Source organism: Centruroides sculpturatus, unplaced genomic scaffold (assembly GCF_000671375.1).
Source record: "Centruroides sculpturatus isolate CEXI.00-Female unplaced genomic scaffold, Cexi_2.0 scaffold906, whole genome shotgun sequence".
In the NCBI taxonomy this organism is placed as follows: domain Eukaryota; kingdom Metazoa; phylum Arthropoda; class Arachnida; order Scorpiones; family Buthidae; genus Centruroides; species Centruroides sculpturatus.
Genome location: NW_019385169.1, coordinates 17,892 through 40,815, shown reverse-complemented (window position 1 = coordinate 40,815; position 22,924 = coordinate 17,892). Strand labels below are relative to the sequence as shown.

The 22,924-nt window shown below is 28.5% G+C and overlaps 1 pseudogene; it reads right to left on the bottom strand.

Moving 5' to 3' along the window:
• Nucleotides 1-491: 491 nt before the first annotated feature.
• Nucleotides 492-9,254, bottom strand: LOC111635693 (annotated as a pseudogene).
• Between the last annotated feature and the right edge of the window lie 13,670 nt (nucleotides 9,255-22,924).

The window sequence follows — 22,924 nt, the reverse complement described above, 5'->3', positions numbered from 1 at the left end:
ATTATTTTTTCTCATAATACGATTTCATTACATTTCGAAAAAGGAAAGTTGCTTGTAAAACTGATTTTTGCGTTAATGCGTTTATTGTTTTTTGAATATTTTGCGTGCGAAAATTACTTGGATATTATTTTTCTAAAAATATCGTGGAAATAAGGTAGGTTGATATACAGAAACTATTTGTCGCACATGTACTGTATATGAGCTTTAAAAAAATAAATAAAATTTATTTTATTTAGGTATTTATTTATCTCACGATGAGATCAGCCGATTAATTATATTGTGTACAGTATTTTATACCTGAAGAAAAATACTGTATGTCAACAGTACAATAAATTGACAGTAAGAATACACTGGGTACTCTTGTGTGTAGGTGCATGTACTGTACAGTACAGTACCTGTATTTAAAATTGTGTAAAATACAATACAGTTTTAAAGCAATTTAGAATAGAAAATTTAATAAACTAAATTTACATGTACAGGCTAGACAATATTTACATGTGCTTAAAAAATTCCGTTGCCTTAGTCTGTCTAACCTGTTTTAACTTTTGCTTTAGGATCACTTCCTGAAGCTCGTTTTCAATTAAATCTATGCTTTCCAAAAGCCGTGGTCTTTCAAGATTGGTGAACGTTGCTTTCAGTCGTGAAATTGTGAAAAGTGTCTCTGATAGTGAAAAAGGTTCTATACGAACATCACTTTGTTCTTCATTATCATCGTCGTCGTCATTGTCTTCTGTTGTTTGTGACGGTCGTTGATTAGTCTTTTCCCCAACCATAAATTGATCCTCCCAGTCTTCATCCAAATCTTCAAAGCATTGAACATCTTCAATAGCTACAATGTCGTTAATTTGTGCAGCAGTACAAAGCTCTTGAAGTTCCGTTTCTAAAATATTTTCAGCATCGGGAGCATCTGCAGCATTGTGAAAAAAGCCACAGCTTCTAAAACATTTGCTGATCGTTTCAGAATTTACTTCCTTCCAGGCATTTTAAATCCATTTAACTGCCTCCAAAGCGGTCAGTTGTTTATCAAGTCGTGTTGCACTTTCCATCCGAACAAGCAAAAATTTTACAAGTTTTTTCTGTATAGTATTTTAAACTCCCGCATTATGCCCTGATCTAATGATTGAAGGTGGCTCATAGTGTTGGGCGGAAGAAATTTCAATTCAATATTCGAAAGTGAAATCTTGGGGGATGGCAGGCGGCATTGTCCAGAAGAAGTAAAAATTTTCTGTTTTGGTTCCTCATTTTTTCATTTAATTTTTTCTAACCATTCTTGAAAAATGTCTGCTGTCAAGCTCTGGAGTTTGCTTTCCAGGTCACGCCCAAAGTTGCGATGTCAATACATTTAAAGCATCTAGGTCGAAGTGACTTAGAAATGACCAACGCTGGTTTTTTCTCTCCTAGTGCATTCCAGCAAAACATTACAGTCAGGCGTTCTTTCGCCATCTTGCCTCCTGAACACTTCTTTCCCTTTTCGATTAAAGTTTTATTTGGAATGACACGAAAAAAAAGTCCTGTTTCGTCTGTGTTATAGACATCACGAAAATCATATCCATATCATCGAAAGAACACGCTGTTTCCAATCGTTCACATTAACTTGATTGATGTCACCACTTTCACCATACAAGGTACGATAAACAATGTTATGACGCTTCCGGAAACTTTTCAGCCATTCTTTGCTAGCGCAAAACGACGAGATGCCCAATTTTTCTGCAAATTCACGTTATTTTGCCTGAATGATTGGTCCACTCAAAAGGAATCCGTTTAGCACTTGCCTTTTGAAACCATTCCCATACCAATTTGTTTATCTCTTCGTTCGGCTGCTTTTTTTTCGTTTGCTATCGTTGTTTCCATTGCTTTCCCATTCCTCTAGTATTGACTACTTCTGTTGCAAAATGTTGAAAATTTACGTTTTCCCGCAGTTAAATTTCTCTGCTAATCTCCGTTGTGATAGACCACTTTCACTTTTTCTAAGAACTTTAATACGATCTTCTAAGGATAGCACCTCGCATCTCTCGTTTATTCTACATTTCGAACAAACAGAAATGAATTTTCTTTTTTGCTAGACTAATTCATTAACACCTGCACATAATTTCAAGGGTGGGAGAAGTGCCCGAAGTGGGTTCGAACAAAAGTTTAGACCAGATATATTTGCGGAAGTGGTCGCTTATTACAGTTGTATGCTGTTTCGGACCAAAAATCGATGCCCGCGGACGTGTTATACAGGTAGTCGTTTAATACAGGTAACTTATACGAAGACTCTATGGATAAACTATTCGGTGCCAGAAATTTTTGCCCGTTTTGACAGGTGCCCGTGGAATGCATGTGGTCGCCTAAGCAGTTTTCACTGTATACTGTACATGCATGTGTACTGTACATGCATGTGTACTGTACATATACAGTATATGCCTACATGTGTATATACAGGGATTTTATATTATATATAAGTGAAGATTAAAAAGTTCATTGTTTCACTATTGGCGACCAACTCGGTGCGCCAATTACATTAACAAAGTTTAGATCGTTCAATATGCTGATCTTGGTTCGTGGAGAAGACATCTTACGATGAATCGACGAGTTGTTGGCTAGAAATACAACGTGAAATGTCGAGAACAACAACGGGCACAAATTTCTTTTTGATAATTAATGATATATTTTCTTGAGTATTAATTATGTAAAATAAAAGATTTTTCAAAATATTTTTTTAAATAAAAATCTTAATAAATTAAATTTATTTTTTATAAAAACAGAATTTTAAGAATTAACATTTCTTACTTTCAAAATATTAAAATTGCTTATAAAACGAAGTTTATCAATTTTTAATTTTTTAACAGTGATATAAAATTTTTTAATTAAAATATTTTTTAAAACATATTTGATGTTTTTGCTTTTAAATAACTTCATTAGATATATATATATATATCCACAACCTATACATTTCCACTGTCTTATTTCTGCCTGTCAGACCGACCCTCCTTAATCTCAAGAACGGAGTTATATCATAAAGAAGAGTCCATATCCGAAAAGCTTAGTGTCAGGAGGCGCCTATTAACAGTACAGGATCATCAGGTTTGCTATTTCAATTTAAATGTTTCCCCTGAAAGGAGTTAGATAGGTGACTGGCACGACTCTATTGCTAACAGGAAAAGTGTCTTTTACAGGAACAAGACACTACTAATTTGAGGTGGACACTACTAATTAAAATTTTCAGTCCGGCATTATGACGATGTCACAATAAATAATTGTTCGTTTAAATATTACATATTTATTTTATTCTGNTATTGCTAACAGGAAAAGTGTCTTTTACAGGAACAAGACACTACTAATTTGAGGTGGACACTACTAATTAAAATTTTCAGTCCGGCATTATGACGATGTCACAATAAATAATTGTTCGTTTAAATATTACATATTTATTTTATTCTGTTAGTTACATATTGACTTAATCTTTTATATTAAAACAATGATTATATTTATTTTTAAAGGCAATTGGTTATTATTATGGGCTGAATCGAGTTACACTGAATTGATAATATAGTGTTTTAATAATATTGGCAGTAGTGATTTCTTTTTCACTAATCATTCTGAAACAAATCTAGTGAGAAATGATATATTCTAGGAATTTTTGTAATAAAAATAAATTTTTAATATTTGAAATTGCGATTTTACGTTTTGTTTACCCTTAAAACGGTAATTTGGCATTTGTGATGTTGTTACGATATTACTTTGGAACTGACATTTAAAAGTAATATACTAAATAACTTCTGACGTTGTTTGTTCTTTTTATATGATTTATAGCTTGCATGTAATAACTGACAATATTGTAACATGCCAATAAAATGTTTGTGTAGCAATAAAAATTTTTAATAATAACCCTTGATTTATTTAAAAAAACTACAGTTTCCGTTTTTAAGTATAACTAAAACCGTAAAATTTTAATTTTAAATATTAAAAATTTATTTTTATTACAAGATTTTACTAAAATCTTTGAAAATAGCCTTTATCGTGTTGTTTACGAACTCACGTGTGAAATCATAAAAACGCTTTTATACGTCGTTTTTTTTTGTAAATAAATATATATATTTTGTCAGATTATTAGAATTAAGTATAGTAATTACTTTTAATAACCTGATAAAGAAGCAATTAAAAAATCTAGTAACAAGTCGCTTAATTTTTCCGGCAACATTTAAAATGTTGGTGGATCCATCTGTTGTGGTATTTTAATTTAAAAAATTTTTATACTTTATACTCAATCAATCAATCATCTTTATTGTATTCGGTTATTGCCTTTTACAATAGGATGTATAAAATTAGTATAAACATTTGATTTTAATTCTACAATTAAATAATTCATACATCATCTAAATATTAAAGTACTACAAAAAACTATTTCAAATGCTTCACTATTATCAGATTTTTAATGAGGAATGAACTTGATATTTGTTTGGTTTAATGCTATTTAGCAAGTTTTATATCATAATCTTATATATTTTAGAGTTAAGCCCTAGCCATTTACTCAAACTAAGTTTTACAGACTTAAGTCCTCTTTCGATTAATATACAGATAAGTTTCCGAGTTCTCATTGTATATTTTAAAGAATATCGAAGATAATATTTGGAAAAATATCTGAAATGTTGATTTGAATCTTATAAAATCAAAATCAATTTTCTTATGTATAATTAATACTAATAATGTCACAACTTTTCAAACTCGCGCAACATCAACGCTAACAATTTAAATCTTTCCGGCAATACAAAACTGCAACGAGCGATTATTTATTGTGAAATCATCACAATGCTGGACTATAATTTTTAATCATATTTTCAAAATTTATTTAATTTAAAATATATGCTCTCCATCTCAAATTAGTAGTGTCTTGCTCCTGTACATCATACTTTTCCTGTCAGCAATACTGTCATCTATCTAACTTTTTTCGAGGAAAAATTTTGAATTGAAATAACCTGATTTCCGGTTTGCACCGTAAGTTCATGTATAGTTAATCGGGGCATCCTGCCACTACTGTTTTCATATATCGTCTTTCATCTATCTAACTCCGTTCTCGAGATTAAAGAAGGATAGACAACAGGCAGACAGACAACAGTAGTTGACGATGTAGATCTACAGTTTTTTTTAAATTGCAGCCCAATAACAACGAAAATAAATTTGCAGAGAACATGAAAAATAAAAGATGATAACATTCAGATTAATAATTCTGACCTTTCTCTGTCACCAATCACCTCTTTGAGTTTACTTAAGTAATCATAGAATACTAATGAGTAAGAAAAAATACCGCCTCTATTGAAAGCGACTGTAAAAATTATAAGAGTAATAAAAAACTATGATGAGTTTATCTACTGAAAATTAAATAATGTTATTTATTGACACATACGTTATGTAGTGTCCAGTTTCGCTGACACAATAGATGTAAAAACAGTTTTTACAATGTTCAAGGTAAAGGATAAGACTGAATTCAATAAACAATTCTTTGAATTGCATTCATTTTTCTTTTAAAAAGCGAACTATTTTTAATTCTTTATTTGTTAATCTTTTACAGTAGAGCATCGATTATCCGACCCCCGATTAACCGTCACATCGGTTAACCGGCCGTTTTAGTCGGCAAATTTCAAATGTCCACTAGTGATGTGGCACTACAATATTTGGCTGTCTTGGCTACTTTAATATTATTTTCTTTAAATTTTTGTGTTTTAGCTGGCAACATCGAGTAGATCATTGAAGGGAGGCCAGTATTTAAACGAGACTTAATTTTCTAATTACGAATGGTTGTTTGTTTTGTGAGCAATAAAATAATTTAAAAATAATTTTTAACGATACAATAGCGACGTTTATTATTTTAAAAAAATTTGTTAGGCTAAACATGTATGAAAATTCAACGCGAACTTGGTTAATAGCGATATATTAATAAACTAATTACATGGGATATACTAATATCCTAATATACTATACTAATAATGTATTTTTTCCCTTCTTTTCGATTATCCGACCAACCTAATTCCCCAATTGAGTACGATAATCGATGCTCTACTGTAATATAATCGAGATGGGTTGATAATAATAATAATAATAATAAATTTCTTACTCGGGGCATTACCTATATGAAACCTAAAAACAACAAAACCACAGACCCCACACAATACAGACCAATTACATGTCTTCCAACACTCTACATATTATTGACATCCTGTATCACAAACAAAATATACAAACACGTTGAAGAACACGACATTCTTACAGAACAACAAAAAGGTTGCCGCAGAAATCACAGGGGAGGCAAAGAACAGTTACCCATAGATTCAGTCATTCTACGGCAAGCAGACAAACAACACAGAAACATACACATGGCATATATAGACTACAGAAAAGCACTCGACAGTGTTCCACACAGCTGGCTGCTACATATTCTACACATGTACAAAATACATCCATCACTCATTGCATTCTTTGAAAACACTATGCAGCACTGGAGAACAACACTACATCTCAGGGTTAGTAACACTTCCATACAAACAAACGAAATATTCATTAGGCGAGGAATTTTTCAAGGAGATTCCTTGAGTCCTCTCTGGTTCTGATAGCTCTGAATCCATTATCCAACATGTTAAACAACACGCAATACGGCTACAATATCAGACACGAAAAAACAACACGCAATACGGCTACAATATCAGACATGAAAAAACAACACAGTTTATGCTCTCACATCTCATGTACATGGACGACATAAAACTTTATGCATCCACACAGAAACAACTTCATCAACTCCTACAAATCACACATTCATACACTAAGGACATACAAATGGAGTTTGGCCTAGACAAATGCAAAAAACTTCACATAGAAAAAGGAATCCTGAAGAAAGAAGATTTTGCACTTGGAAATGGAGACGTTATTGAATCCATGAAAGAGGGTGAGTTCTACATGTATTTAGGATTCCAACAGGCCAAACTAACAGAACATACACAAATAAAGCAAAGATTAATTAAAGAATACCAAAGTAGGTTAAATGCTATTCTTAGAACACAGTTAAATGCAAAACATACAGTTAAAGCAGTAAACACATATGTCATCCCAGTACTCACATACTCTTTTGAAGTTATACATTGGACTCACACAGATCTCGAGCAACTCCAAAAGAAAACAAGAACAACACTTACTAAGCATAAAGAACATCATCTTAAGTCCACTATAGAAGATTAACCCTTCCACGTAAAGATGGTGGACGTGGCCTGATTGACATAGTTAACTTTCACTACAAACAAATACAGTCACTGCGAGAGTTTTTCTACAGGAAACAAGAAACATCACAGTTACATAAAGCAGTAACTCTAGCAGACTCAAATAACACACCATTAAACTTAACTGACATCATACAGACTTGACACAACATATAAAAAGCATAAACACCATCAAGCAATTGTGGGCTCGAAAGGCACTCCATGGCAGGCATCCTTATGACCTGGCCCAGGATTTTGTTGACAAAACTGCGTCAAACAGCTGGTTAGATCTGGGATGCCTTTTTGGGGAGACAGAAGGATTCGTGATTGCCATAAATCAGGTCATAACTACTAAAATTTATAGAAAACACATACTCAAAGATACAACACTCACAAATGACACATGCAGAAAATGTCACATTATGCCAGAAACTATACAACACATCAATTCTGGGTGCAAGCTCTTGGCACAGACAGATTACTTACATAGACACAATCAAGTAGCAAATATAATACACCAAGAGCTTGCAAAGAAACACAAATTGGCAGACATCCACGAACCATACTACAAGTATATTCCACAGACAGTATTGGAAAACAACACGCACAAAATGTACTACGACAGAGCCATAATCACAGATAAAACAATTTACCACAACAGACCAGACATCACACTCATTGACAAACACAATAAAATCACATACATTATAGACATAGCCATTCCAAACACTCACAATGTACAAAACACATGCACTCAAAAATTAGCAAGTACACAGAACTCGTCCAGGAAATAAGGCATCTGTGGTGGATGGATAGGGTGCTTATTGTAATTCTTGTTCTCTCCTGTACAGGTGTGATACCACACACAGTACACAAAAGCCTGAGAACTTACAATTGAGTAGAAATACATACATCACACTACAGAAGGCCACTATATTGAATACATGTCATATTGTTAGAAAATTTCTGAATATAGACACTGATATACTTATTTAATTTTAGTTTTGTTTTGGTTGACTCTGGTCCGACATTGTACACAACCACCGGTGTCAACCGAGTATGAGTCATGAGAATGTACTCTAAGAAGAGAGTTTTGAAAATCCCCCCGCGGTGAGATGAAGAGGGTTATGGATTATCCTGAAGAACTTCGCTTCTACTGTACTATTTTAGATGCGGGTTTTTGCGTTTTTGCGGGAAATCGAACATATTTTTACACCAATCTAAAAATTTTCTAATTAGCCTCGGTATAGGGGAGAGTTGCATCGGTATAGTTGCATCCGGTAAAAACGAGTAAAATCGGCTGTATAACTATAAAGGTTATCTTAGATAAGGATTTATCNAATCCATTCTCACGTGAAAACAAATGATTATTCGGAAATCAGAATTCGGAGAAACTCGTAAGTGTAATCGACGGAGAGTAGATTCGACTGTAAGAAATGGCAATATAAAGGCTCCCGATTGTCCAGTTTTACATGAAAAAATTATGTTCTCGATTTTATAATATTTTTCCTTAAAGTTTAAAATGCCAGTAATTTTTGCGGGATAATATGTGCATTTACGTTTATTTGATAGTTTATTTGTGATTAAACGAAATAAAATTAGAATTGTATTGTGAGAATCGTGAGACAAAGGATAAGTTTTATTTAAATCAATTATTAAAATTAAAGTAATGGTTTCGCGAAAATAATTAACACATTTCTGTCAAATTTGTGGAAAGGGAAGTAAAACTTCCTTTTGGAGAGATGTTATGACACATCTCCGACGAACATCTGACTATTTACGTCAGAAATAATATCCCATCAGATGTTACGAATACTAAAACCCAATTGGAGAGGATTTTAGAATAAAAAGGAGAGAAATCATAATCTCAAGGAAGCCGACAATAATACACAGACTGCCATAGAACAAGGCAGACGACCTAGGAACGACTCTGCCATACAGAAGTACGGATCTTGGCATACAAGCCAACGAACTGTCTTCAATACAGCCGCCAACTCTTTCCCGTCCACCGTCGTTTCCAGACATCTCTAAAAGCAACTCCATGCATACAGAAGACAACGGTCAACTGAAGATATTATTCGTAAACTCTCTCTACAGGCGCAATATTTATCGGTGCTATTTATAGATCCATTTAGCTGATAGCTTGTTTCGTTTTGTACTTGTTATATATCTATTAAAATTTAATTGTTATTCGTTAATCCACCTGTCTATTCTTTTGTTTAAACGTACACAGATCAAACATACCCGCGATTCTCCCCACTTCCAGTGACTCCAGTGAGCCGAATTAACCGTTCTGACGACTATAGGGTTTACCTTCACCCGTATTCTTACAGTATTAATAAGTCTTGTTTTCTTTATTTTGATTTTTAAAGACACACCTCGTCCTATATGCGAGATCGTCTTATATGCGAGTAAATACGGTATTTACGTGTCTTTAACAAATAAGTAAATATTTTATTTCGTCGGTTTTTGACTGAAATACTACAAAATTCTACAAAAATTCCTCCATAATTTTTAAGAAAATTTGGTAGCAAAATAATATTTTGATTATTAAAAAGTTGACATTTTATTTTTTAACAACCGTATATATTGTTAAAAACCCAGACAAAAATATTCGTTTTTCACTTCTTAGAAATATATGTACAGAAAATGTACCGCCGTATTTTCAATGAAAAAATGTATCTGATATTTTATTTATTTTCCTAAAATTAGAATTTTGCGCCGAAAAATCTAAAATAAATTGTTTTCAGATGTAAAATGATAATGTAAATGAAACTATATTTTAGAAGTCTTTTAAAATACTTCATAAATTACAGAAAAATCAGAGTTTAAATCACATTTTTCTCGATTTCTGTGGAACAAAAAGGATTAAGGAATTGAATATTGCTAAATTCCGGTTTAACGGCAAGAAGAATAATAGGTCTATGCCATATAAAAAATTCGACTTGGTTTGAGGGCATTTTTTTCGCATGCTCATTCGACTAAGTCATTTATAAAAATAGTTAAGAATAAATCAAATGCATAACGACACAATCAGACAAAGGAAAGCTATTCAATTTGCTTGTATAATTATAAATCTCCTTAATTGTCAAATGTGATATGTTTACCTTCAGGGATTTCCATCGTTTGTAATTCTCTATTGACTTGCTGATTCGATTTATCTAATCTTTGTATTTCTAGGATTTTGTCCGTTTAGCCAAGATGACAAATGATGCTCTTATCTAATGAGAGATTTATATAATAAAAATGTTTAGTAGCAGAAAATGCCAGATAACATAAATAGATTTATTCTTCGTAACCTATTACCAAAGTCTCCTTTTAATTTGTTTTTTAAAAAAAGCGCTTGACAAACTTGCCCCGCATGCCGAAGTTGCCCCGATCTCCCCTAAATAATTTAACAAATGCTTTATAAACTTATACTTTTTCAATTTCTCAATATTAAACTCTGTCTTTGCTTCTTTTATTTTTATCCAGTTGTTTCTTATACGAAGGCAATGTCAGAATGTTTTATACAGACGAAAATAATCTAAACGCTGAGTAGATGTTGGCTTTAAAAAAATACAAATGGCAGGATGCGACATGAAACAATAATTACATATTGTACCTGAAAATATTTTTTTTACAGCTAAGAAACTGGGAAAACGAAACCTTTTATAGATAGTATAGGTTTTGAATCTTTACCGAATCAAAAATTTTCGTACGCACAGAGTGATTTTATATTTAATATTTAGTTGAATAGTCCTTATGCTTAATAACATCCACAATTCTTTGGGGTATCATATCGAAGTCATTTTTGGTAACGGTAGGAGAATTATTGTCCAATTCCTGTGTCAAATATTACTTCATGGACGCTTTCGTTGCTGGGCGACGTATCTGATGTCGGTGCACGAAATAACATCAGATGTTTTCAATGAGACTAAGGGTGCATTTACTTCTGAGCTAATTTTACTGTCAGCACGCTCAACCTCTATACTTTCATCCGAGCGCCACGCTCATTGGCGTTAACTTTAGAGCAGAGATTAATGAGAAAGACAGGCCTGGGCACTGTCGAAACGTGGAAAATCACGTGATCAATCTATCTAGCAGTATAATGTGGTGTTACAGTTAATATTCTAGAAAAATTACTTATATAAGAATATCTTATATTATATTTATATTAATATTATGAACATATTTTGCGTTTCGCTTACATAAGGATTTATCACATCGAATGATCAATCTAACACATTTTAAAAATTCTTCATTCCTTTACTGTATACAATTTAAAGAATTTTTAAAACNATTTTATTGGATTTAATATAATTTTAAAGTATTACTAAAATTAATATATTTGAATGTTTAAGGAATACGGTAAGTAAAAAATTAAAACTTTTTACCAGACTTTTTTCATTTTCGAATATCAATTTACTACGGTCTGGATCCTTTTGTAAATCTTATAGTAGAATTTTTTACAAGTATTGAAGGATGAAACATATGAAAAAAGTAAAGCCTTTGCAATTTCTTAGAAAGAAGCAAACATGAAGATTTTTAACACTATTGATTATAGTATTTTGTAATAAGGATTTATAATATTTCATATGGGGTTACATGCAGATTTATGGTTTCAGATGGTGTCGAATGAGTCAGAGATTTTTCGTGATTGTAACTGACTGCTTTCGGTCGTAAATCTTGTTCTTGTAGACTTCGACTTGTCAAAGAAATGTATTCGGCCTGACTAACAATAATGGATATGTTGTCAAAACTAATGAAATTTGATATAATTTCCACTAACGTCAGTAGACTGAGTATCAAATAACAAAATTACTTTGGAAATTTGATGGTCGAGAAAAGAAATTAACAGTAGTGAAAACAGTAGTAAAATTCGAACTTAAATTAGCACTTAAAGTACTATAATTTATTTTAAGAAACATGACATAGATACAAGTGCAATTGCATAATAGATGATCCGATTAATTTGAAAATGCAAGTTTATTATAAAATAAAAAATTAATTTTTTCTCTTAGAAAATTTTCATTTATACTTGTAATCATCGATTTTAAACTTCAATAATAAACTGATAAGTAATAAATATAAATAATATTTGCTACTTTATTACTTTTTAGATAATTTTCAAACATGTTTTATTCTGTCTTCAATGTCTCGTCATAATAAATTTCTCTTAGTTCTGTCCTTTTTATGACAGATTTTAATTTATAATTATTTTATCTGTCAAGGCAAGAAATTGAAAAAAATTCTTAAAGTTAAGTGTGAAACTAAAAATAATACCGTCGTATCGAATACTAAAAATAATACCCTCATTTATCATAATCTTGTATAAGCATTATATGTTTTCTAAAAAAATAAAATCTATTATTAGTACAATAATAATTATTTTATTTTAAAATGTTTAAAATTTCTCTATCATATTTTCATAAACAGCGATTTTAGTTAGTTATAATATTTTAAAATATGTATGAAGATTTCTGACAATTGAGAAAAATCGTATTATCAATTAAAAGTCATATAATGAATAAAACTAATACACAAAAAGTAAAATGAATAATACTGTATTTAATATTACTATTCAATATGTAAATTTTGTCAAATTTCGCAATTCAGAAAATTCAATAAAAAATTAATTGTATAAAGAAGAGAAATCTCTATTCGATTTTCTTATTATCTTTTAAAATTGTAAATTTTATTTTTAAAACGATAACGAAAGAATAACTTATAAAATCTGAGAATAACTATTTTATGTACTATTCTTTGGCATAGTAAGTAACACAATAACATGTTTATAGTTTCAGTAAATAAAAATTTTTATAAAAGCTTTTTCTACTTCGCGAGAAACTCAAAATGTTATATAAACTGTTTATGAAATAGATAATCCGGGGAATGAAAGAAAACTATCTCGATATTATATTCCCAAAAGAATCAGTAACAGATATGTAAAAATCTGAAATTTTTGGCCTTTTTTTAAATTTACTTTTATTATTTTCAATATTATATTCTTTTAAAAATCTTAAGCTAAAAAAAACCTGTTTTTAGTATACAGTGTATATAAACTTATTAGTATTAGTATCGATATGTAAAAAAAATATGAAAATCATATCTCTCTACTTAAAACATGTTCAAATGTTTTAAAGTAAAAAGTTCTAAGTTAAATGAAAAAAAAATTTTAATTCGATTAGTAAAGAATAAATAATGATTGAATTACAGAGAAATTGCCAAACTATTTTACACTTTACTAATCTATATAAAATTTTTGAAAAAGAAATATCGAAAGTTTTTATGATTTTCTTTGTTGAAATAAAATTTAAAATTTTTTCCATTCTTCTTTCTTTTATAAAATATCTAAAATTTTAAATAAATTAACGGAATTTTTTTTAAAATGTCATCTTTCAATTTAGATTATTTGTTTGTTTTAAAGAAAAAATTTGAAATGAAAACAAAAGCTGGTAAATATAAATGTATATATGCCTAAATACGTTTATTTAACTTCATAACATTAATAAATTCATTTAAAAGCAGTAAAAGTCGAAGTATCCAATCGTATTTTTAATTCAAATTATCAAAAAACGAATAAATTGCAAAACAATTTTATATCTTGTAAAATTATGGTTTAAATGAAAAACAGTCCAATTCTTTTGATAAAAATTCAGTTATAAATTTGTTTAATAATCGTTTATGTATGACTTATCTAATTTTAGAGATTTGTTAATTTTATATTATATTTATATAAATATCTTTGATGATACACCCAATGGTAAACCTTTGTTTTGAAGAATTTCATGTCATTCAAGAACATTTCGTAAATTTTACGTCACAAACGTACACAGTATATGAAAACATCAAATAATATATTTTAAATAATGCAGTATATCTGGAAATAGGTTTAGTGTAAAAAAAATGTCCCATTCCCTTATAATTTCTTATTTCTTGTTTGTACCTTTCAAATATAGTATATTCTTAGTTTTACGACTTAATTCCTGATAAACGTCATAAAGTAGTACGTGGTATTTCCGATAAGCTCAACATCATAAACTAGGATTATGTAATTTTTAGTATATAGTACAAAACAGAGATAACCAACATAACTATTTTGTTTATTTACCTTCATAACAGTAAACGTACATCCTTCGTTAAAAGAGGGATTAGAGAAAACTATCATAAAGTAATGTCTACTATATAATAGTTTCGGTACGATTTCTAAATTAATTCTACGTAGAATTGAATTTAATTTGATACCAATGATGTTCCAGTTGTTGTTGACAAGACAATGTATTAGAAGTATTTCAGAGTTAACGCTGAAATTTATCGTTAATCTTTATTAAACACAATTATGTAAAATTATTTTAACTGAATTTATAACAGTAAGAATATTTTATATTATTTATTTCATTAATTAATGTGGACAAGTTTTCTTACATTCTATTTATAAATAAATGATATGAGATAATAATATTAATTGCTTAAAAATAGTAATTCGATGATATTTTTGGTCATACTTTTGATAACTAGAATGCTCGTTGAAGATCGTCAAAATATAGTCTTTCATGTTCGTTAGCAGTTCGGGAGAGAAGCAGCAAATAGAGGGATGATGAGGAATCTGAGGGCATAGAAGAGCACTAATCCAAAAGAGGCGCACAAGCACACTGATCAGAACAGTTGAAAGAACGGGCGACGACTGACTGAAATCGGTCGTTCCTCGTCATATTCAAAGCAGTACATGCCTTAGAAGTGACCAAGAGTCGCGAGTAAGGTACCGACTCTGCGAAGACGTAAGCAGACACTCTCTCAGATCAGAAAGTTGACATATAGCTCCTGGTGAGGTCATCTTGAGTTAATTTCCTTTTACTTGTTCGATTCTCACAACATAAAATACTAATATAACCTTATTAGTAAAGTTCTTACTCTTTTCAAGTATTACCAATTTAATTGTTTTATTTATTGTAAACAATTTTTTACGAAAAAGTTTTATAATATCGAAAACCATTTATATAACGTGATAGCATAAAGCTCACTAAGCCAATTTTTAATGAAGTGTAAAGATAATGATAGCAAATAATTGGTGAATAATATTGATAGTTATTGATTAATTGTTTATTGGTATCTCTTTGTTTTCTACGATTTTCTCTCTTTTACTTGTTGAAAAATAGTTTCATTTTTATTTACAACTATAAATTTATGTTGTAATGATTAGAAATCACTATTTCAAACAAATTATTCTAAAAGATTTAATGTCAGAAAAAAAAGACTTTGGAGATTGGTTAAATAAAATAATTTTTCTTCTTTTGTGAAGATAAAATATCATTTATTTGTGTTGTTAGCTTTTCTTTTGAGTTTGCAATTTTGATTGTGACAAATATAGATGTAAACTACAAAAAAAAGCTTTGACATTTCTTTGCTAGGCTAAAACCGATCGGGAAAAAGTGAATATGATTTCTAAAGGAAGTTAGTGAAAAATATATGAACATATTATTTTTGTACAGTAAAATCTAGTTGTAATCAACATTTAATTATATGCTGCTAAAATCAGAATATCTGATAGAATTTCAATAACTTTATATATGTATTATTAAACGTCTTTCGAAGTGAAAAGCTTAAAACTTTCTAAAAGATAGCTAAACAAATTCACACCTAAACCTAAAAAAAGAAGAAAAACAGATCTAGAGCTGGATCAGAGAAATGTTTAAAGAATATACGATACCAACTCCAAAGCCTTGAAGCTCGCTATTATTTACTGTTGTCAGAAAATGAAGCAAATAAACGAATCTAACGACGCACAGAAATATACAGTTATATGTAACACAAATAAAAGCTGAAGAGAGGGGAGACACCGTGCCACACAGAGACGTAGCAGACAAAACGAGACAGTGACCTATGACCAAAAATATGTGAAATTCGCCAACACAGCGCCGCCTAATACAAAATATGTCTCAGTGATTTAGCACACAAGGATTACATTTTTACTTTTTTAACAACTGTTATATTACATATGGCACCCGTTATATTAAAACGCTTTACATGGCGTGTATTACATGAACACTTCATAGTATAAATCATAAAGTATTCCATTTTGATTTAAAAAATTGATCGTCTGTAGTAATGCCATTGTATGAAATTTTTCCTTCTGTTGTTTTTCTTTACTAACAAATATTATCTATTAAATATATTAATAAATGTAAATGCATATAATTTTTAAAAATTTTACTTACAGTTACATTTAGTATCTGTAATTCTTTTTATAGAAAAATCCGTCTAGCTCTGTATTTTGCTCTCTATTAGTGTATTCGTCAATTAACTTTTTAATTTCATAAGATTAGGAATTACTTTGCTTCTCTATATAAACCCAGAACTAATTATCTTCTGGTCGTTATTTTCCGATTCTAATTTTATTCTGAACATTTTCTACAGAATTTTGTATACGTTTAGGTAAAAAACGTCCTACGTAGAAGAATCGAAGTAAATTTAAAATACAGTAAAAATGATATAAAATTTAAGATTTAAATAGGAATTCTATTTCTAATTATTGGATGTTTTTTTATCTAATAAATTCGTCAATAACGCATTAATTTTTCTATATTTTAGGGTTCTTACAGATGAAAATATAGCATTTTTTGTAGATAGGTTGCCTCATCCATTTATTTCTTTTGTTTCTGTGGATGAGATTACAATAAAAAGATGTCATTAACAAAATGCTCGTTTCCCGATTTAAGAAAGAAGATTAAACAGAAAAATCAATTAACGTTGAGATTTATTTCTTTGAAAATTTCTTTTCGATACCTTCTAACAATTATAAATCAAGTAAAAGAATAAATAAGAATCTACGATTTCATGCTTCATATCACTAATTTGATAATGAATTCTCCAGCATCAATTCTTAAACCCAAAAAACAAATTTAAAAATTGTAACATTTTAGTTATAATGATGAAAAATTATTCATTGTAATCACATATTTCAAAATAATATTAACGTTTAATTTATTTTTTGGCATCGCCTCGAAGTTATACATATTAAATAAAATCCATTTTGATATCTATTTACATAAAATTGCCCTATAATTTTATTGCAAGGTTAATATTTCCATTTCTTTGTTAACTTTATGAATTAAAGTTATAAAAGAAACTTTATTATATAATGAAAATTAAATTTATCAAATTTTACCTTCTTATTACCAATTATAGGTAATAAGAAATAATTTACTTTTTAGGTAATTTACTTCTTATTACCTATAATTACTTACAATTTTGCCATTACTTAGCAACTTAATCCTATAATTACTGTCTTTATTTGTGGAAAATTTCTAAGATTACTGGTATATAAATAGTCTTTAAAAGTTTTAATTCTTTCTTAGCTAACAAATCTAAACAAGTTACAAAAGTATTAAATTACAAATAAACATTTAATTTTACATATAAAAGTTCTGTTTCTATCTACATAATAATAACTATTAATTTAATTTTCAGTAGATTAAAATTTTTCTTTTTTATTTTAATACATAATTTAAAAAGTTGCTAAATTAAATGTAAACAAATTGTTCTTATATACTCAGACTTAAAGGAACTTATTTTTTAAGTTAGTTTTAATTTTCCATAAGTATCTAAAGATAAAAAATAATAGAATAAACTTATATGTTATATCTATATTTGTATAATATAATATATTTATAATACATTATTATTAATATATTTTTTCTATTTAATAAATTTAATTATTTTTTAATAATTTTTTTTCTATTACATACATATAAAATCAAAATATCTAAATTTCACTTTTACCCATTATTAATTGGTATACTGCAGGATTCAATCCTCATTAATCTTATGTTTATTGCTTATATTGATAAATCTTTATCCCTTATTTCTTCCTCATTTATTAATGCCTACACTGACGATATTACAATTGCAAATTATTCCCAACCGATACTGCAAAGTGATATATTTAACTTTTAATAAACTCTTTCGCCTATCTTTTACAGACTCAGCTGATGTGGGCCCGTTTCCGTTTAGGTTTACCCTCCTTCTTGTGTGAATCTATTCACGGAAAATTTATTAAAAAATTATAATAACTGATCATTGTTGGGTCACATAATAAGTCCATTTCTCCAAACACATTCTGGAAAATTTATATTTACGAGTTAGCATTGCGTTTACTCTACATCCAAATAGAAGTTTTGGCGTCATCATTAAAACTATTTATTGAGCAAATAGGTACACCGTGAATCATTGATATACAATGGTATATTAATATCTATTTAACGGTTAGTTTCTGTATGTAGTTTTTACTGAACAATAATCATTATTATTGTGACAAATCTGTTAGTACTTCCAATTGACAACCAATTTGATCCGGCAGGGGACCTCCCTTGGATACAGAAATCTCTTCGTCCCCTCTGTCTCACACCTGTTGTTTTGCATCACACCCTCACATGTGAAACCAGTCTGTTGAATACGCATCTTATGTTATTCTTGTTTTAGTCTTTAAAATGAAAGGAGTTACCTCTGTTAAAAATGTTCATCGTGTCTCAGTCTCATTAATAAATCCAAAACTTTAAAAAATCTGCGTCAAATTAATGGCTATTCGTGAAATATACTACACGTTAAGCTGGCACATTTTTCGACTAGTTGACAACGATGTTACCAACTCGCCAAAAATTTGATTGAACAATACTGGAATTCTTGAACAGCAATAGTCCGAACTTTAAATTTGTTTTGGTTGTTTATTATGAGTAGAAATCAAATTTAATTAAAAAATAATCAGTATTTTCTGTTTTTATCTGGAAATTATGTACCACCTACACCCGCCTACATTCAAGTCCATCACTGGTCATAACTATTAGTTATTGGATTAAAATTCTTCCTTCCAGAAAAAAATCTAAGTAATTCATAGTTTAACATTTTCGTGTTTCCTTTACTTAAATTTAAAAAAAAAATAAAACAAACATTGTCTTTTATGAGGTACTTGTTTACTTTTCTTTATTTCTGTTTTTACATAGGAAAGAAAACTACTTAAAAATTTAATGAACTTTATATCCTTATTTACAAAACACTGTGATATATATGTGATAAAATTTACCAAAATATCTCAAAAATCACATTGTTGACAGACCACAAACTTATTAAAATAATCTATTTTAATAAATAAATTTTCGTATAATTTTTTCCTAAAATTTAAAATTAACAATTTAAACTGACAGGAAATTTAATGCACGAAACGATAATAAAAGACAACGTAGTAAAATATTTTTTTAATAAAAGACAACGTAGTAAAATATTTTTTTAATAAAAGAAACTTGTAAATATTTAGTAAATTATTAAAGAATATTAGAAATCGTATTAAGAAATATGAGAAAAAATTTAGGATAAGTAAAAAAGAAATTGAAGTTTAGACATACTATACAAAATGTACAAAATTTTACAAACTTAATTTCGGAGAAAACAAATTGTTTGAATAAAATCATTTTATCCACTAAGAAGAAAAATCTTTTTGTCGTAACTTGGAAAAAGATTAGTTTCAAAAAAGTAATGAAATATTGATAAACTGTATAAAAATTCTAAATAATCCATTTATCTGCAATGGAAAAGTTGATGATTTTTTTTATCAGTTTATCCTTTTTTATACACTAAGATGGGACTTGAATTTATATTTAGAAAATTTGACCTAGTACATAAGTTGCGCGTTTTTTTTAATAACAAGATCTAACTTCAATTTTCTATTACACGAAACTCGATTATAAATAAGTTTTTTTGGTTAAAAAATCTTTTTAGTACAAGATATAATAATAATCTTGTTCAAAAACAAATCAACAACGATTGGTGATAATACATAACTAATGAAAAAGACTAATTAATTAGGGCGATATTTACGTAAAATGGAACTTAATATTACTCCTTTACTATCTTTTAACAAAGAATTTGTTCAATTCTTAATTATCATAAGCTAATATTTTATTGTGATAAAATAAATAAAATTTACTGAAACTGGTACGAATGAGTTATTTTTATTTATAAAATATTGTTTTAAAAATATTAAGATAAAACACAATTCTAAAAAAGCAAACTTGCTTAATGCAATTTTTCTTGTATCTATTAATAATTATCACAAAAATTAATTACAAAATATTTATAAACGTTCAAAATAATTCTTTGTATTTTAAGAAATAAATCGTTTTTTCATAAACAAATTTTCCCTTTAACATTATGTATGAAACAGAATTTACATTAATTTCTAATAAAATAAATTTAAAAGTTATACTATGATAAAATAAATTATTAAAAAATAAATTTTTAAATTTAATTAATTTCTCAAAATTTTATCTCATTTCTTTCTAAGAAATTTTACATGTCATGTAGTGAGATTTTAATTAAAGTTTACACGTGATGTATAAAAGTCTAATCTGCGTTATCTTTTTAATCTTTAACAAATATTTGGTTTAATTTTATTCTTAATTAATTTTTACGTAATATTTAAGAGATATTACTTAAGCATATGTGAAAAAGCGATAATTGCTTACTGAATCTTCTGCTGATAACACACTTTTTAATAAGTTTAAAATAAAGAAATAATTAAATGATAAATGGTTAATTAAAATAATATTAACAATACTGCCATCATAGTAAAATACATAAGAAAGAAACGTTCTACTTTACTAGAACTTTTCAGGATATACATTTCACAGCTAACTTAGAATGTGTTTAGAAAACCCAAGAAAAGAAAAAAATCAGGTAAGCATTTACCTCTATCACTTAATGTAAAATACCATCAGTTTTTCATGTTCATTCGTCTCTCAAAAGATGTAAAAAAACTATGAAAAGCTCGTCGAAGTTCGAATTCCACCATTTTTCTTCTAGCAGGCGATATTTCCTTTTCTTTATTTAAGAAATGTCATATTCGCCAAGATTCCATTGGTGAGTAGGCTCGTCTGATTCGTTGTCATACAACAGAAAAGAATGAAAACAAACACAAGTAGAAAAATCTTAATATGGTTCAATTTTTATACATATATTAAACACATACATTTAATAGATCAGAACGACAGCATATACGAAATAATCGGCTAGGTGCCCAAAACAGGCTGAACCCAGTACTATTTAGATCCGAAATTCATTAGACTACATGAGTTTAGTATTAAGTAAATTGCTTTATTTACTAATTAAAACATTTTTAATTAGTACATTTAGTTCTAATTAAAGAATATTCACTTCATTTCTTTAAATATCGGTATTCGAAGTCTGAAACTTGGACACAATTAAAAATGTTTTAACATAAGCATGTTTGCTATAAGGCACGTGGACTCAAAATGGTTCGCCATTCCTGATCTAATGGAATTTATAGTTAAAGTGGCAATGTCTTTAGACTTAATTTACCATCTTAAATCTGTACCTGGTAACATTCATATAACAAGTTTATGGTATGATAGTCAGTGTTATATAATACTGACTAGCATACCATATATCATGAGAAAAAGATCTGTAAAAATTGTTTAAGAAGGCGGAAAATTTAAATATGGATGAATATTATGTTTTGTATAAAAACTGTGTAACAGAGTATAAATTATTATGTGAAAAGGGAAAACAATCTTATTTTTGGAAGTTAAATAGAAAATTGGTGACATGCACTAACTCTAAAATATTTTGACAAATAATTAATTGATTTAAACGTAAAAGATTTTTCAAATATATACATATACATTATTAATTTTTTATTAACAGATATGTAGAGATTTTGTGATCGTCTATGTATAGAAATGAGAAAAGAATACGTAAAATTTTCTAAAAGTACTCGATAAAGATAAAAAGTAATTTGTATTATTGTTGAGTAACTATTCAAGATTTTAGTAGAAGAAAATAAACACAAACAAAGCAGATGAATAGAATTGTTCTGTCAAAAATCAAAGCATCGAAAATCTAATTAATCCAGTTATTGTTTTCGCTTAAGAAAATATTATTAAATTAATTATTTCTGAAATGAATAATGATATAAATCACTTCAAATTCGTAAATATACAGTAGAAAGCTAATCAGAGATTTCATTCCTGACAGAGAAAATACGACGAAATAAAAATTTCAAGTGATTATAAAACTTCTGTAATGACATAATTAATTTTCTACAAACAAATTGAATTGCTGTTTTCCTAAGAGCTTAAATATTTTTGCAAATAGAGATTTTTATAAAAAAATAAAAAATAACTTTTACAAAGATTTTTCATATTCTACAGAAAAAAGTAAATATAAGATAATAAGTAAGATGTTATCATATTTAATATATACCAATTCTCTTCAAAGATATTTACAGACAGATTATGTCATATAACTTACGCATTAATTCTGTGTAAAAGTCCAGACTTCCTTTAAGAATTTCTTAAACTTCCTTTAGGAATTTTATTTAAATTTTCTAAAGAAAGTTCGAATAAATTTCATGTAGCAAAACTTGTTTTGATAATATAAAAAATCTCTACACTAGAGATTATTAAAAATTCTTCTCTCTCTCTAATAACAATNAAACTTGTTTTGATAATATAAAAAATCTCTACACTAGAGATTATTAAAAATTCTTCTCTCTCTCTAATATCAATATTTTCGAAATAAATAATATTTATTATTTATTGGTTTATAAAATTAACAGTTTATTACTTTTTAAAAGTAATGTAACACAACTACTTTTACTACTGACTTATGATCCATTTAAAATATATTCTCTACTAGCAGATAAG